This window comes from Rhinatrema bivittatum, chromosome 2, assembly GCF_901001135.1.
Source record: "Rhinatrema bivittatum chromosome 2, aRhiBiv1.1, whole genome shotgun sequence".
Taxonomy (NCBI): Eukaryota; Metazoa; Chordata; class Amphibia; order Gymnophiona; family Rhinatrematidae; genus Rhinatrema; species Rhinatrema bivittatum.
The window spans coordinates 378,192,693-378,211,156 of record NC_042616.1 but is presented as its reverse complement, the minus strand read 5'-3'; the positions used below and the strand labels follow the sequence as shown (position 1 = coordinate 378,211,156).

General features: G+C 43.8%; 1 protein-coding gene across 3 annotated transcripts in view; it reads right to left on the bottom strand.

Moving 5' to 3' along the window:
* Positions 1-18,464, bottom strand: part of ELP2 (elongator acetyltransferase complex subunit 2) — a 751,239-nt gene that overhangs the window by 315,734 nt on the left and 417,041 nt on the right. The window lies entirely within an intron of this gene.

The following is an 18,464-nucleotide window of genomic DNA, read 5'->3' as shown; positions in this document are numbered from 1 at the left end:
CCTTCTTGAAGGATAGCTAAGATAACAATTGACTCACATGAAAAGGAGAAACCACCTTAGGTAAGAAGGACAGTGCTGTACTAATGGCCACTCCCTTCCTGTAAAATGGTAACAAATAGCTGTCTACAAGAAAGTTCCTGCAACTCTGATACGTGCCTCACTGAGCAGACAGCTATTAGAAATGCAATCTGGAGAGTAAGACCCTTGAGCAAAGATCTCTTATGGGCTTGAATGCGCCAAAGCACCAAGTTGAGGTCCCAGGGAGGTACAACAGGTCTTACCAGTGAATGGAGGTAACTTTGGCTTTAACCTGAAATGGAAACTTCACACTATAATCCTGAGACTAAGAGACAAAGAATACTGGAAAGCTACACATTGCATAGGACTTTATATAGGGTACTTCAGCTTTCCAGTTTCTGTCTGTCACCATCTACTGGTAGGATGACAAAACTCATGTCTCTGGACTGGTCTGATGAGATGAAAAGGAAGTCCTGATTAGCCTGTTGTCTTATGCCTACTGTATTCAAATAGGTGAAAAGTATGATGAAGCATCAGCTAGTCAGAGGCAGAAACAGTGGGGTTCCATGAAAAAAAAAGGTAATGCAGAACCCGGGTAAACAGCAGAGGGTGCTGAAAGAGACAATGAGAACTACAACTCCCATGTTTTTAGAGGCACCACCTGACCTAAGAGCCCTGGAGAAACAGGAACAGCTGGCTGAATCAAGTGAGAGCGAGTCTGACACAGCTGAGTCCATGGCCGTGGAGGAGGGCGTGCCAGGCTGGTGGGTAGGGGCTGAAAAACCTGGCTCCTCAGAACAAGAGGAGGACGATATGGAGGTAGACTCCATGACGGAGGAGTCCTCTGCCTCAGACATGGAGATAGAATGAGTAACCTATTAGAGTGGGGGATGGGCTGGTTTAAAAGTGTAAAGCCTGTTTTTTTTTTCCTTAGAGTGTAAGTTACAACGCTTTATAAGATGTGTTTGGTTTGGGAAGGCTGCTGGCCGTGGCACAACTGAGGGGAGATAGGGAGAGTTGTGACCTTTCCCCAAAGGGAAAAGTAGTGGCTGGCTTTAAAGCCTAACCAGTATTTTTGTTGTTCCTGAGAATGAGAGAGGTTTTTGAAAACCCCAGTGATAAACTGTGAGGGGAAGAAAAACTATGTTGCAATACAGACTGCCATTTTTGTATGTTATTCGTTTGAGCGTGTGGCTGGGCTTGTGAATAAGCTCAGAGCTGTGAATAAGCCAAGCTAGTGCAGCTGAAGCCAGAGGATAGGCCTGGACATTGAGAAGGAGACCAGGAGAGAGTACCAGAGTTAGCCAGAAGCTCAAGGAGAAGGGAACCGGCACAGAGATGGAGGCGATCCTTTTCAAAAGTTTTCAAATCCTGATAGGAAAGAAGCCCTGGTCTCATGTTAGCACAACCTGTACATAAACCTTGGTGCAAACCAAATCAGAGCAGAATGGAACAATTTGCATTATTCCATTTCCTCACTGTCTCTAGTTTAATCAACAGACTGCTCGCAGGCCAGATGTTAATCTGTTGACTGAGAAAGGACTAAAAGAGGAAAAGGAAATACAAGGACAAACAACCAGTTGAGGATGCATGAGGCTGGAACTGTAGTCAGGCTAGATGCAAGTGCAAGAAGATAGCCTAGAAAGGGGATATAAATCAAACAAAGTTGTTGAAACCAAGTACCATTGGTATTTGTAGTCAGACAAATTAAAATCTGCAGCAGATAGTACCAGGATCTGTTCAGAGATAGTAGTACAATCATAGTCTGTGCCAGTGTGCTTCATTCTGCTTCATGGCATAAAATAAAGATTAAATTAAGTTTCTCAGCTAAAACTGTAACATTTGCCACAGGATGCAGATGGCTTCCTAAGAAGCAAGAATGCCACCATCAGCAACACTGCTTCCTGGGTTCCCCTAGGCGCATACGATGCCGCACCTTCTTATGAAGATTCCGCAGCAGGAAGCCTGGCTGTTGGCGCACAGTGATGATGTCATGCAGCTAGGTATAAAAGGCCCAGCCACACTTCATAAGACTGCCTCAGCAACAGGTCTCCCTGCTTGGTTGCAATGTGTGTTGCTCCTGATTTGGTTCCTAATCCTGCTTTGGTTCTAGTCTGCCTTGTCCAGCCTGCTCTGTCCTTGGCTTTCCTTCATGCTGGTCCTTCTCCAATCTATTCAGGAAATGGACTATCCTCTTGCCTGCTGCCTGCCATCGACCTCACATTATGAACAGTTCCTATGCCCTGCTTGCTGCCTGCCTTGATCTCCTGCCAGCTCCTGGTAACTGTCTCACTGCAGCCTGTCCAGACCCTGGCCTTGCCCCAGACTCTCTCTAAATGCCCTGTGGGACCCTCGCCTAAGTCCTGCTGGCCTCTGGAATCCAAAGGCTTAACCTGCAGGGAATAGGGCTGATATAGGTGAAGCTCCAATTTAGTCCCAGTCCAGGTTGTGCTAGTCAGCTGCTGACTTGGGCCTAGTAGGTTCGTCTACTAGGCTGCATCAACCATGCCTCAGCAAAAAGGTCCCTATCTTTACAAAAACTATTTTATATTTGTACATAATTGGTGGTGCACACAGTGATACACAAGATAAAATGAAGTTACTTACCTGTAACTGGTTTTCTCTGATGGTCAAGAGGATGTCAATCCTCACATTATTCGATGGAGCCCAGCATGGAACTTTGACTTCAAAGATTCTAGAACTTTTGAGCATTCTCTACGGAGCATGTGCAACTCCAGTTCCCTCTCTGCCTCCCAGGTACAGCCCGCTCAGTCTATGACAAAGTAAAATTTGAAAAAGGAAACCAACTCTAAGGGGAGGCAGGAGGGTATCATGAGGACTGACATCCTGCTGTCCATTGGAGAACATCTGTTACAGTTAAGTAACAATTTTCTCTGAGGACACGCAGGATGGCAGTCCTCACATGTGGGGATTCCCAAGTTACAGACTTCATTAATCAAAGGAAAAAAAATTAAATAGTGAAAATACACTACTGTTAAGGATGGTGGAAGACCATCCACATATAAATCATTTCCCTCCCTCTCTCTTTTTATTTACCGTTTTTTTGTTTTTTTTTTGAGGCAGTCTGACCAATAACAGGCTGTAGAAGGGAATGGAGTTTGGTCCATAGCTTGAAGAGACTCCACAGGACAATGTTTAAAATTCAGATTCACTTCAGGAACCCCGCCAAAGCAAGAGTGTGGCGAAAATCCCACTTCACCAGTTTGAAACTGATGACGCCAGAGCTCTAACACAGCAAACTTCGATATGCCCCACCAGACCCAGGTCGGCCTGGGTAAGAGAAAAGGCACAATTTACCAACCAACAGAAAATATATCTCTTGGCTACAGATAACTCAGGTTTCTTCATGACATGAAGAAAACAGAGTAGAATATCTGGAGCTGTAGAGGTCTTCAGATGGAAGAATGCGGTTTACCCATATCCTAAGAGTAACAATAGAATGCTGTTACAGACTTATGCACGTCAGTCAGCAACTGGTAACACGAACAGAAACAATGTCTTAGAAAGAGCTTTGAAGAAAGAGGGAAGACCTCAGGATCTAAGGCAGACCACTTTTGCTGAGTGATCACTAAGGAAAACACGACCTCCCAGGTCAAATATTTTGCTAACAAGAATGCAGAGGCACAGAAGACACTTGGCGAGTACCTTGCTGAGAACCCACAACATAGTGGAGGTTCAGCAGTGTGCTTCAACTGAAGCCCACCCAAGATAAGCATAATGAGAGTCTTTCTTTGATGGACTTACCCACACAATGTGGAAAGAAATGCCAACAGTTATCTCCATACCCTGTTCTGTCATTCCTCCTGAAATTCCTTTTGTAACTGGAGGAATAAGAGTCATATTACTATACAGATTTAGAGGCTGCAACAACAGAGAAGCAGCCCCCAATCTGTAGAGATCACTAACTTGACTGGCTCCTTGAAGAATGGACACTCAGGTAGCTTCTACTAAATCTATCGTATCCAGCAGGGTCTAACACAGTGACGGCGAACTCCAGTCCTTGAGTGCCACAAACAGGCCAGGTTTTCAGGATATCCACAATGAATATGAATGAGATATATTTGCATACAATGGAATCTATCACCTGACTGGAGTTTGCCATCACTGGTCTAGCATCTTCTCAGTATATATAGAACTGAGTAATTCAAACCGAATCTAGAAAACCCCTCAGACACTATTCTAGAATAAGGATATCATGAGGCGGAAGTCCAGGAATCTCTGTCAAGAGAGAAATCCAATATTGCAAGAGGTCTGCACCTGCAGAAATCTTCCCCCTCTCACCAGGAATCAATGAAGGTTCTATATCCAGGTCACTAAGACCAGCGGGGGACACTTGGCACAGGTCTGTAAGCCCTACTGCGAAAGACAGTCTAGTTTTTCAACATAAATTCCTGTTTCCAACAGGTAGAAACAATAGCCATACTGACAAGGTCCAACAAATGAACCCTCACAAATTTCAGGTTTACACTGACTGTTCTCAATAAAGGACAATGAAAGTCCCCAAGAGACCCAACTTCTAAACCCAGGATGCACGCAGCTATGTTTAGGGTAAGTTGCACTAGACACCAGGACAGTCTCTCCCATGACTGAATGCTGTAGATGTTGCTTGAGATGTGACATAGATGGAATAATTCACCCTTTAGGGGTCAGCACACAACCTGTGACGCTGACTTCTGCAGAATGGAGCCCTAGTGACATGCTGATAATTTTGCAGAGCAGGCAGTTGAAATGCACTGCTTTACCTGGTAGACAGCCTTTCCTACACCTTGGGAGCATATTTCTTCTATGGGGAATACTCTGCTAACACCATGAGACACCACATCTCTAGCAAGGCTCCCTGCATACTTGGGTGAGCTTCTGCTCCCTCCTGGTTGCGCTGCCCAGTTGGGATGGGTACCAGAAAAGGGGAGGTTGCCATTGCTGCCCTATTCTTCCTCCCCCAGGAGGAAAAAGGGCCTCCACAGGATCCGTCCTTTGGTGGGTTGCAACCTGGATTCCCTGTTACTGGGGAACTTGCAGGGTCTGTACTATCGGAAGCTCTCAGTTCCCTTGCGGGGGGCTATGCTCAATGATGGTACTTCGGTCAACCAAGGAATCAGGTCTCCTATAAGCAGTTAGAGACTGGAAAATTAAGGCCATCTTAACCTTTTTCAATATCATTCCCAATACTAGTGAGCTATTTTGTGTTAGTGGTGCCATACTGCTAGAGTTACCAGCTGCTTGATCTCCTGATAATAGGGAGGGAGTCCCTCTTCCCCCTCTCCACCTATCAGCAGATGTTCCTCACCCTCATACAGCGAGTAAAGGTCTCATTGAATCAGAGGCCTCCCTTTCCCCTGTCTTCTCTCCCCATCAGTGGCGCATAACCCAGCTGATTGTGCCCAGAGTGCTTGACAGCACTCCTGGTACTGCATGTTGATGGCACTCATGGCACAGCATCCCCTCCTGATGGCGACCAGAGTACTTGGGCTCCATATCACTCAATGGTGTGGCCCAGTGAGGAATCCCATTGGTGATCTAGCACATATACGTGCATGGGCATCTGACGTCAGGATATGCCACACTCATGCTTTCCCACTCGTCCTTGAAAATTGCTCTGCCAGACCATGCTAACAGGCAGGAAGGGAGGCTACATCATTTAGGGCACCAGAGGCAAAAATTAACTTGGGCCCATAGAGACTAATGCAGTTCCCAGGAGAGTAAGGAGGATGAGCTCTTACCCCCTCCTTCATCCTGGATTCTTTGCTGCCTGGGCTTTCATCGCTGCCCAGCATCTGACTGATCTGCATGGATCTCCTGCCTGGATAAAAACTCAGGCAAGTACATGGACTAGAGACCTAGTGCTACCACACAGTGACCCTGCAAACAGCAGGTCCCATGAGGAAAAAAAAACAGACATTAAGGAATAGGCTGACAGGCAGCCTGATTTATTAAAATTAAAACTACTCCGACCAGGCTGCACTGAGCACTAGGCTCAAGCTCTATGCTGTAAACAGAAAGAAGTGTTTAAAAAAAAAAAAGAAAAACTACCAAAGGCAGAAGAGAGAGAAAACAAAACACTGCAGGGCCCTGAAGTTCCAGAAACTTTCACTGCAGTAGTTGTGAAATGGAGCAAAGAACTGTGACTTATAAGCTCTGCAGAAAAATTGAGACTGAGGGGCCATTGGCTGGGAGGTAGGGTGGGAGCTGGGACTGCATATGCTCAGTAGAACATACTCAAAAGTTCTAGAATCTATGAAATCAAAGTTCCATGCCAAACTCCATTGGATGATATAATCCACATGAGGACTGCCATCCTGCTTGTCCTTGGAGAAATTGCAGTAGCTTGGGGACTAGAAGACGTCTAAGTCTATATTTGTTCTTGACTTATTCCTGAACATATCTGACAAAGTCAGTTATTTTTTCATCTTTTTAAAAGATCCTTCTTCTATAACATTATACAGTTTCAAAAGATGATTGTTATATACACACACACACATATATATATATATAAAACATTGCAATTTGGCACATCATTACTTTTGACATGAGCGTAGCTAAGACATCTTCACTGTAGTACTCTAAAATCATGAGAAAGGAAGTGAAGGGAAACAAAAATCCTTTGTTGCAGCAACCATAAAGATTAAACAAACTGCAGGAAAAAAAATGGGCACATGGTATCATAAAAAGAGCTATTTCCTTTGTCATTACTTGACAACTTCACACTGAGTACCTTTTTGCTTTGATGAGATGGACGACCAGTTCTACATGTTTTATAGAATTATCCTCTGAAGGCGGCATTTTGGATACAAAAACACCATCTGTGTCTGAGGCAGTTCTTCAACTGATGGACCTTGGCTGCATTTCAATTTTGATTCAAGTATTCATCCTCCTTTGGAGAACTTTCTTGCCCTTCTTTGGATTATTTGTTGTATTGACTAAGATAAGGGAATATATTTCCAATGGATTATTTAAAATAAGTGAATCTCTATATGCCAGAGCTTCTCAACCACTAGTGTCCTGCAGCAAGATTCCTCTTGTGCTGTGATCCCCTTCCCCAGGGTAATGTGGCTCGCTTTTGATCCTTCTTGAGTCCCTACCCTGCTTGTGAACAGCTCAATCCACCAGCCAATATCTTCTTGCCACCACAGGAGCACCACAGTGTGCACACGCTGCCCATGCAACACAGTCTCTGTGGCAAGCGGTTTTTGCCCATATCCTTGAGTGTCCTGCCTGTGCTGCTTGGCTTCTCTGCTGCATTGTCACTGCCATCTGCTTTCTTTGGCTCCTTTCACTGCTACTGCTTGCCTGCCCAAAGAAAAGAGAAGGATGGCAGGGCCATTGTGGAGCTCATCTCACCATGGCCAGAAGAGATGAGGAGGCTGGAGGGACTATGGTGGAGCACATCTTACTATGACCCAAAGATATGAGGCCGGAAGGACTGCAGTGGAGCTCATCACACTGCGGCTTGAAGAGGAGGTGAGAGGGGCAGCGGTGGTACTCATCTCATTGCGTCCTGAAGAGGGGGCCCTAAGTATTTGTGTGTAAGAGCCTATTCTCATGTGTATGTATGAGAGCCTGTGCATGTGTGCACGTGCCTGTGAGAGCCTGTGTGACACACATGGACTCTTACAAGCATGCTCACACACACACACACGCAATTTATGTGTGAGGAAGAGAGAGCCTGTGTATATTTATTTATTTATTTATTTATTTAACATTTTTATATACCGGCATTCGTAGGACACATCATGTCGGTTCACAATTAACTGAGAAAGGAAATTACATTGAACAAGGGGGGTTTAACTGGGAGAATTGGATAATAATTGGATAAAAGGAACAAGGTAAAAAGCGAAGAACGAGAGAAAAGATAACTTAATTGGAAAGATATGGGTTTAAAATTACATATTACATATGTGAACTTATTTACAACGTTGGGGGGAGGGGTGAGGGGAGAGGGAAAGGGGGGGAGAAAATATGCGAGAGGGGAGGTAAAGGTAAAGGAGAGATTGATATGGTAAAGAAGGCGGGGGGGGGGAGGCTGAAGAGGCTAAGAGGTGGGGGGGGGGGTGGGGAGTGGAGGGGGGGAGTTAGGGGAGCATGGGGTGTGCTGGAAGGGTTACCAGGGTGGGAAAGGTGGGAAGGGCTGTATATAGAAAGCAGGTTCCTGTATGCGTGGGAGGCCTAGGGTTGAGAGGAGTTGGGGTAGGCCTGTTTAAACAGCCATGTTTTTATTCCTTTTTTGAAGTGGCTCAGGGATGGTTCTAGTCGGAGTTTGGCCGGGAGGGAGTTCCAGAGGGAGGGGCCTGCGATAGAGAAGGCTCTTTCCCTGGTGGCGGTGAGGTGCCCAATTTTGAGTGAGGGGGTTTGGAGGGTGCCGGCGAGGGCGTTTCTGGTGGGGCGGTTCGATTGTCGGAATTGAGGCATATCTTCAAGCCAGAGAGATATATGAGAGAGAGGGAGTGTCTGTGAGAGCACAGGCATGTATATGAGAGAGGGAGTGTGTGAGAAAGTGAATGTGTTGGAGAGTGTGTGTGTGTGTGTGTGTATGATAGAGAGAAGATAAAGTTTGGAAAGCCCTATTTCCCTGAATCCATGGTAATCTCAGGGTGAGAGGAAATCAAAAGATCCCAGGTATGGAGAACAGCAGATTTTTTAATCCTTATTAGTTTTAATTATTGGATGTTATTTGATGTTTCTGCTGTTTTGAAATATTTATTGGTGTTTTGGGAAATTTATTAACATTTTTAAATTAATGGATGTTTCATTCATCAGATGTTTTGAAATATGTTATTGGTGTTTGGGAAATAGAACAAATTTATGTGAGTTTTTGGATGTTCATTAGCTGTTTTGACATATTTTATTCTCTATTTCCCCTTCCATCCCATTCAAAACTTTATAGATTTCTCGTTTCATCTCTCAGCAGTCCCTTTTTCTGGGAACAGTTTTAAATAAATCATTTGACTGCTCTGTGATGTTTTGACATATTTGGTAAAGGAAACAAAGACTTATAATATCCTTTATAAGTTGGATGTAATGAGTATTTTTTTTTCATAATAAAACTACTAGTTTAAATCAGTAATTGATTTTAAAAGTACTACATACTAGTTACATTTTTTTATACATGTGAGAAAATGTGGATTTTAGGGTTTTTTTATTCATTGACAAGTCAATGAGTGGACAACCAAAGGGGCTGAATTAACACAAATTTAAAACTTGTGTACAGTAGCTCCAATCATCAGGGCTATAACCCTGGCTACTGTCCATCCACATATCTTTCATAAATACTCATAATTCAATTATCTTTCATACTTAAATGTAAAATAAACTAAATTTTACATTCATTAACTCACTCATGTTTGGATTAATAATACTGGGTGCACTAGCTTGGAATTTCTAAAGACTGCTGTTAGGAAATTTAAATATCAATGTAGAGTGGAAGCTTGCAGGGGAATGTGAAAGTACATTTTTTATTTGTAAACATCTTTATTAACAGTGCAAAGTTAAGCACTAAAGAACATTATTCTCACAGATACATTTTACATTAAACACAGGCTCACCGTCCCCCCAACTGCCTTTCAAAGAATAACTAATGATGATACAAGCCTTTTTCTGTACACACAGAAATTCAATGTACTGTAAAATTGAAGAGAAGTGATTCTCAATAGTGGCTGGGTGGCAGCTTCATCCAACAATGCTTCAGGGAGCTTCACAAAAGGTCTTAGAACTAAGTCAACCAAAATGAAACTGCATCCGGTCAGCCTGAGGTAGCTGATTAAGAACAGGCTCCTAAGCTCCCAGAAAAGTTTGTTTTAGCTGCTTAGTAGTAAGGATGGCGGCATGAAATTCCAGACAAAGCATTTCATATATTTTAGATTTCCATAAGGGCAAGTCTGGTGGATGCATATCTAGCCAATTACCACTGCTTAGCAATTAGAGATGCCTCTGTCAGAAACAATTTTTTATATCTACTCAAAAAAGTGTTTTCTGACAGGTAGCCTAGTATATAGAAGGCTCCAGTCATTGGGGTCGCAGTTTTTTGTCATAATCATGACTTCTCTAATTATTACATACCAAAAATGTTCAATCAATAAACAAGGCCATAAACAGTGTAGTAAAGAAGCACTGGCCTGAAAGCATTTTAAAAATGCTCTAGAATTTATACAACCTGTTTTAAATGCCAATAAAGGAAGTAATTGATTTTGTGAAAAATGCGATATTGCAGTTCTCATAAGATAACATTTTCAGTACTATGATAAACATGCTCAACACAAAACCAAAGGTCTTCATCTCTTAATGCAATGTCAAAATCTTTTTGACAGACATTGGCTAGTCTCACTAGGAATTTATAAGATGTTATTCTATGTAGCTATTTATACAGATTTGATAGAGAAATCTGTTTTTGATAGTGAGTTATTAATACTATGAAGGATTTTGAAGTTAAGGGCAATAACTCAAATTTCAATGTAGTGAAAATATAGTGTCTCACCTAAAAATAAATAAAATGGTTGGAATTGCTGAGACTCAGTCTCTTTACATTATAGAGATGATTTCAGCTGTGTGGTATCTTATCATAAAATCTGAGATGTTGGAGATACCCACACTTATCAAGGCGTGACTTAGAATAAGATAAATTCAGCTTAGTTCTCAAAAATTTCCATGCATATCACATGGATTTTTAACAAGAGTGAAGAGTATACATTTATACAACAAAAATCTAAGGTTCAAATGGAATGCCATTTGTTCAACTATTAGATCAGTGTAGTAGGTTTTCTCAAGTAACCAATCACCTAACATCCTTAGCAAACAAGCCAGATTATAGCATTTGAAGTTGGGAAAATTTAAGCCTCCCTCATCTTTAGGAAGCATCAGTTTCCACTCAAGAGACAAACTCTCCTGGTCCTCCAGAGGAAACTATTACAAATCCTCAAAAATGTATATATATCTTTTGGAAGTAATATAATTGGGAGATTTTGTAGAATGTATAGCAAAATCATTTTTATTGACGACACTCTACTCTACAGAGAAACAGGGAAGTGACCAGCTTCCTAATTTAGACCTAAATTCTTCAAGAACAGGAAGATAATTAAAAGAGTACAACAGATAGGGGATGCCTATGAAAAACTAATCCTAGATATTTAATAATATCAGATTAACATTTTAGGGGGAAAAGTATCCAGGTTTAAAGTATCCATTATGTCCAGAACCTCTGAGTTATTGAGGTTAAGCCAGAGAAGAAAGCACAGATCTGGAATATGATTAGTGCTGCTGGAACGTCAATTGCAAATAAGAATGTCTTCAAGTTTGCATTCTCTATCTACATTCCTGAGACTCTCATGTCACAATTCAGTGGGAGCACTGAGAGGAGAGGATCACCTTGCTGGTGGCTGAAAGGAATCAGTAAGTTTTTGCTTGGGAAATTTTCTTTTTTAAAAGTATTGGGGCGAAAGTTAACTATTTGGGAATATTATTTAGTGTGTTTGTGCTTTTAATAGTCAGTAAGAAAGCGAATAAACAGAAGTTAGACTGTATTTTTAAATAGTCAGTAAGGCAGCTAGTAAGCAGCAGAAGTTAGTGTTTGTATATTAAAAACAAGAAAAAAAAAGTAGCCAGAAGTTACAAATAAGCTAGGAGCAGTGCATACCTAAGTAAAAAGGTTGAAAAGTTCAGTTCAGTTACTCACCTTAGAAAGGTGTTAAGGTAGTGTCATTTGGTTTGATTAGGTACCAATATCTGTTAATCAAGAGAGCAGTGAGTCACTCTGGCTGACTAACTAAAGTTAGACTGTTTGCATTTCCCAACTCTCCCACCCCTAGCTCATCCTTTACTTTACAGGCAGGTGCCACTTTCACAAAAAAAAAACAACAACCCAAAAAACCTTATTGAGAGTTTGATCATGCCCCTGTAGGCCACTACAGGACATATAGTGAATTCACTAATACATTTAAAGGACATTAATTAGACACATTCCTACTCCCAAAGCAAGCTAAAACTTAAGTAGGAACTGAACAAATTTGAGATGAAGGCAGCAGTCCAGCAGCAAGAGGGGGGCTTCCCAGTCTTTTGCATAGAGCAGCGCTTCTCAACCGGTGTGTCGCCAAACACCGCCAGGTGTGTCACGTCTCCCGGTGTCCCACTACCCCGTTCTACTTTCCTTTTGCCTTTTTCCAGCTCCCGCGGGCCAATTGGAAGCCTCCTTTCTTCCTACCCCCATTACACAATGGGAAGCCTCCTTCATTCTGCCTGCCCCCACGCAGCCCAATCGGAAGCCTCTTCCCTACCAGTGGGAGTAGGAAGAAGGGAGGAAGCCTTTGATTGGCCGGTGAGGCAGACAGGGAGGAATTTTGAACTCTGACGAAGCAAGATCGCGCAGTGAAGAGGAAACCCGACCCCCGACGAAGCAAAGCCGCCATGGGAGCCGATTCCCATGGTGGCGAAGAGGAGATCTGACCCTGACAAAGCAAGGCCGCCACAGCCTGTGGCGGCGAAGAGGAAACCCGATCGAGGCCACCACGGGAGCCCATTCCCGCGGTGGCGAAAAAAGAAGGCCCGCCGGAGTAAAGCCGCGGCGGAACTGGAGCCCATCTCTGCAGCGAAGGAAGAAGATTTTGGTGAGAGCTGGTGTGAATGAGTGCCTGGCTGAGAGCTGGTGCGTCTGTTTGTGTGAATGAGTGCCTGGGTGAGAGCCGGTGCGTCTGTGTGTGGATGAGTGCCTGGCTGAGAGCTGGTGCGTCTGTGTGTATGAATGGATGCCTGGGTGAGAGCCGGTGCGTCTGTGTGTGGATGAGTGCCTGGCTGAGAGCTGGTGCGTCTGTGTGTGTGAATGGATGCCTGGGTGAGAGCCGGTGCGTCTGTGTGTGGATGAGTGCCTGGCTGAGAGCTGGTGCGTTTGTGTGTGTGAATGAGTGCCTGAGTGAGAGCCGGTGCGTCTGTGTGTGGATGAGTGCCTGGCTGAGAGCTGGTGCGTCTGTGTGTGGATGAGTGCCTGGGTGAGAGCCGGTGGGTCTGTGTGTGTGAATGAGTGCCTGGCTGAGAGCTGGTGCGTCTGTGTGTGGATGAGTGCCTGGGTGAGAGCCGGTGGGTCTGTGTGTGTGAATGAGTGCCTGGGTGAGAGCCGGTGCGTCTGTGTGTGTGAATGAGTGCCTGGCTGAAAGCTGGTGTGAATGGGTGTGTGGGTGAGAGCTGGTGTGTGTGGGTGGGTGAGTGTGAATGGGTGCCTGGGTGAGAGCTTGTATGTGTGGGTGTGAATGGGTGCCTGGGTGAGAGCTTGTATGTGTGGGTGTGAATGGGTGCCTGGGTGAGAGCTTGTATGTGTGGGTGAGAATGGGTGGCTGGGTGAGAGCTGGTGTGAATGGGTGCTTGGGTGAGAGCTTATGGGGGTGTGAATGGAAGCCTGGGTGAGAGCTTGTGTCTGTGGGTGTGAATGGGTGCCAGGATGAGAGCTGGTGTGAATGGAAGCCTGGGTGAGAGCTGGTGTGAATGGGTGCTTGGGTGAGAGCTTGTGGGTGTGAATGGAAGCCTGGGTGAGAGCTTGTGTGTGTGGGTGTGAATGAATGCATGGGTGAGAGCTTGTGTCTGTGGGTGTGAATGGATGCCTGGGTGAGAGCTTATGTGTGTGGGTGTGAATGAATGCACGGGTGAGAGCTTGTGTCTGTGGGTGTAAATGGATGCATGGGTGAGAGCTTGTGTGTCTGAGGGTGTGAATGGATGCATGGGTGAGAGCTTGTGTGTCTGAGGGTATGAATTGGTGCCTGGGTGAGAGCTGGTGTGAATGGGTGTGAGAGCAGTTGTGTGTGATTGAGAGCTTGTATATAAGAGACCATGAGTGTGATTGAGAGAGAAACTGGTCAGGGTGGTGATGTGTTTCTGTGTGAGAGAGAGAGAGACTGGTCAGGAAGATGACTGGTGTGAGAGAGAGACTGAGACTGGTCGTGGGGTCTAATTGGGAGGGGGGGGGGGTGTGACTGGTTGTGGGTGCTAAGGAAGAGGACTGTGAGGACAGAGCTTCAGCAGCCCTTGCTGCTTCTGGTGAGTGCTATTGGCCTGGAAGGGAAAGGAGTAGGAGAGTTGCTGGAGAGGGTAAGTAAAGGGGGCTTTTACAATTTATTTTTCTTGATTGACTGCCATTTTAATTATTGGATATTATGCGATGACTGCTTTTTGGAAATATTTTATTGATATTTGGACATGTTTTAATAATTTTTATGAGTGTTTAATTGAATATTATTCTGTTCAGCAGCTGTTTTGTAACATTTTTAGTATAGCTTTACAGTTATTTCTGTGTGGGGCTCTATAGCAGCTTGGCTTATTCTGTTTTCCCAATAGGAAATGTATTAGTGTTTAGGGCCTGGTTTAATAGTTGTGTTTCTTAGATAGGGTTGTTACTGTTTTAGTGTGTTCCGTAATACAGGTGTAACTTTGTACAGGTTAGTTTGTGTGCATTATTGCAAATCCTGAGAGTCTGTTAGGTGCTATATTTCTCTTTCCATTTCTCCAGGTTCGCACTGCATGCAGAGTGGCTTTTTTTGTTTTCCATTCCAGTTTCTGTCTCCATATTTATAATTTGTGGTTTTTCTGTACTTGGTGAAGGTCAGTTCTGGGTGTGTGACTGAGATGAGGTATTTTACTAGCATGTACGCATTTGTATCAATCTTATTTGTTGTGTTTTCTCAATAGGATATACATTAGTGGTAAATTACTGTCTTTTCATAAGGAAGGCTATTTTGGCTGGTAGTAAAAGGAGTTTGTTTTGCTTTTACTGAGATGTCATCAGAACCAGAATATCTTTTTTGTATGGCGAGTTGTACAGGGTAATGCCCTAGATCTGCTCTCTACTCATTGCTGGGGGTTGAGGGGATTCCTGTGGAGGCAGAGTGCATGTTTACATTTAGCCCCGTGATGGTCACATGTTCAGTGTGTCACGCATGTGAGAACCATCTGTCAGGTGTGTCCTGGCCAAAAAAAGGTTGAGAACCACTGGCATAGAGCATCACATGTTTGATTTTTTACCTGCTGGTGAGAACGAGTTCAATCTCTGGCTCTCACAGAACGAGTCCAATCTCTGGAGGCTAAAGTAGCAGACCTGGAGGAGCTGAGGCAGACAGAGAGGTAAATAGATGAGACCTTCAGGGACATAGTAGCCAAGTCCCAACTTCAGACTGGCAGCCCTGGTGCTGCCTTGGAGAAAGAAGATCTCATGATTATAGAGCATCAACCTGGTGGAGCAGGAAAGGATCCTGCAGCAAGGACCTGCTCTCCAGGTGGTGCACTGTCCTTTCACACCGAGGATATCTCCCCAAGGCCTACTGCCCAGGAGGGAAGGGTTAGATCGGCCATCATAATTGGTGATTCGATTATTAGGAATGTAGACAACTGGGTGGCTGGTGGGCATGAGGATCGCCTGGTAACATGCCTACCTGGTGCGAAGGTGGCGGACCTCATGCGTCACCTAGATAGGATTTTAGACAGTGCTGGGGAGGAGCCGGCTGTCGTGGTACATGTGGACACCAACGACATAGGAAAATGTGGGAAGGATGTTGTGGAAGCCAAATTTAGGCTCTTAGGTAGAAAGCTTAAATCCAGAATCTCCAGGGTAGCATTCTCTGACATGCTCCCTTTTCCACGCACAGGTCCCCAGAGGCAGGCAGAACTCCGGAGTCTCAATGCGTGGATGAGACGATGGTGCAAAGAAGAGGGATTCAGTTTTGTAAGGAACTGGGGAACCTTTTGGGGAAGGGGGAGTCTCTTTCAAAGGGATGGGCTCCACCTTAACCAGAGTGGAACCAGACTGCTGGCGCAAACCTTTAAAAAGGCGATAGAGCAGCTTTTAAACTAGAACAAAGGGGAAAGCCGTCAGTCACTCAGCAGCGCATGGTTCGGAGAGAGGTATCTTCAAAGGATACTAATGATGCCCTAATTCTAATGCATAATGATGCATTAGAATTAGGGCATCCCGACAGTGAGGTTCAAATAATAAGAAAAATAGTCCAAGTGCCTGTAACTAAAAACTCACCTGAGCTAAAAAATTCTAACTTATCCCTAACAATTACAAAGCAGAATGAAAATATAAACAAAAAACAAACTTTGAAATGTTTGTTTGCTAATGCCAGAAGTCTAAGATGGGAGAATTAGAATGTATAGCAGTGAATGATGACAGACTTAATTGACATCTCAGACACATGGTGGAATGAGTACAACCAATGGGACAGTGTTATACCAGGGAATAATTATATCGCAATGACAGACAGGAGCACCCAGGAGGCGGTGTAGCGCTTCATGTCCGGGATGGCATAGAGTCCAACAGGATAAACATCCTGCATGAGATTAAATGCACAATCGAATCTTTATGGATAGAAATCCCTTGTGTGTTGGGGAAGACTATAGTGATAGGAGTATACTACCGCCCACCTGATCAAGATGGTGAGACGGACAGTGAAATGCTAAGATAAATTAGGGAAGCTAACCAAATTGGTAGTGCGGTAATAATGGGAGATTTCAATTACCGCAAAGTACACACAGTGCAGAAGAATGTTCAATCCTGATGGAAAACTCTGAAGGAAATGTAAAACATCAAGTGTTTTATTGTTTCAATTTGGCAACTCCACAGATTTAAACAAACACCAGCTTAATGGCGTCCCCCGACACGGTCCCGTGTTTCGCCGCGGGCTGCATCGGGGGGGATCGCCACCGCAGGAATTCATAGGAAACTGTAATACAAACAAATTAACAAGTATCAGGATTGTGAAAGGACTTACAACCGACTGAAGTGAAATGCAAACAGTATAACATACCTGACAGCAGAATTTGAAGAATGACAGGGAGCACAATGCCCTTCATGGTTGACAGGTATTTAAAGGAGACCGAGGCGCCAATTACCCCAATATTGACTGGGTAAATGTATCATTGGTATATGCTAGAGAGATAAAGTTCCTGGATGTAATAAATGACAGTTTTATGGAGCAATTGGTTCAGGCACAGACAAGAGAGGGAACAAATTTAGATCTAATTCTCAGTGGAGCACAGGATTTGATGAGAGAGGTAACTGTGGTGGGACCATTTGGCAACAGTGATCATATGATGATCAAATTTGAATTAATGACTGGAAGGGGGACAGCAAGCAAATCCACGGCTCTCGTGCTAAACTTTAAAAACGGAAACTTTGATAAAATGAGAAAAATAGTTAGAAAAAAACTGAAAGGAGCAGCTACAAAGGTAAAAAGTGTGTAAGAGGCGTGGTCATTGTTAAAAAAAAACCATCCTAGAAGCACAGTCCAGATGTATTCCACACATTAAAAGAAAGGTGGAAAGAAGGCAAAACGATTACTGGCATGGTTAAAAGGGGAGGTGAAAGAAGCTATTTTAGCCAAAAGATATTCAGTCAAAAATTGGAAGAAGGATCCAACAGAAGAAAACAGGATAATGCATAAGCGTTGGCAAGTTAATTGTAAGACATTGATAAGTCAGGCTAAGGGAGAATTTGAAAAGAAGTTGGCCGTAGAGGCAAAAACTCAAAGTAAAAACTTTTTAAAATATATCTGAAGCAGAAAGCCTGTGAGGGAGTCAGTTGAACCGCTAGATCAGAGCTTTCCAAACTGTGTGTCGGGACACGTTAGTGTGTCGCCTGCAGTGTGCAGGTGTGTCGCGCAAGCCCGGTCAACTCTGATGCGAGTTTGGGCTTTTTTTTTTTTTGGGAATCACTTTTTGTTTTCAGTTTATGGGTTGCTTATTATTGGGTGATTTTTGCTGTCAATCGCGATTTTTTGGGGGGCTTGGTGGGTGGAACGAGCCCAGCATTCCTTGCATTGGCTGCTGCTGCCGATGAGGCCTGGCCATGAGGAGTACTGACTGCAAGCAGCAGTGTCTGGTGATCATGGAAGGGAGTGAAGCACTTAACTGGCAACAATCAAAAAGACGAGGTACATGAGTGTGGGGGCCAGACATGTGCTGGGGGGAGAGAGATGAGTGAGTGGGGGGCAAACGTGCTGGGGGGACAGACATGTGCTTGAGGGGGAGAGATATGAGTGTGTGGGGGCCAGACATGTGCTGGGGGGAGGAGAGAGATGAGTGTGTGGGGGACAGACAATTTGTTTTATTATTGTTTCTCATAAATTATAACAATAACATGAATCTTGGAATATATATTTTTAATATAAATTTAAGGTTTTCATGAGATAGGTTGTGTCGTGAAACATTTTATTTATGTATATATTTAAGGAAACATACATAAATTGTCGAAATATGTTTCGTTTGTTTAACCTTTAACCTCTGGTTTACTAGTAGACTGAATTACCGTGTCGTGAAATTATGTTTGTCTAAAAAGTGTGTCACCAACATGAAAAGTTTGGAAAGCTCTGCGCTAGATGATCGAGGAGTTAAAGGGGCATTTAAAGAGGATAAGACCATCGCGGAAAGATTAAATTATTTCTTTGCTTCAGTGTTTTCTGAAG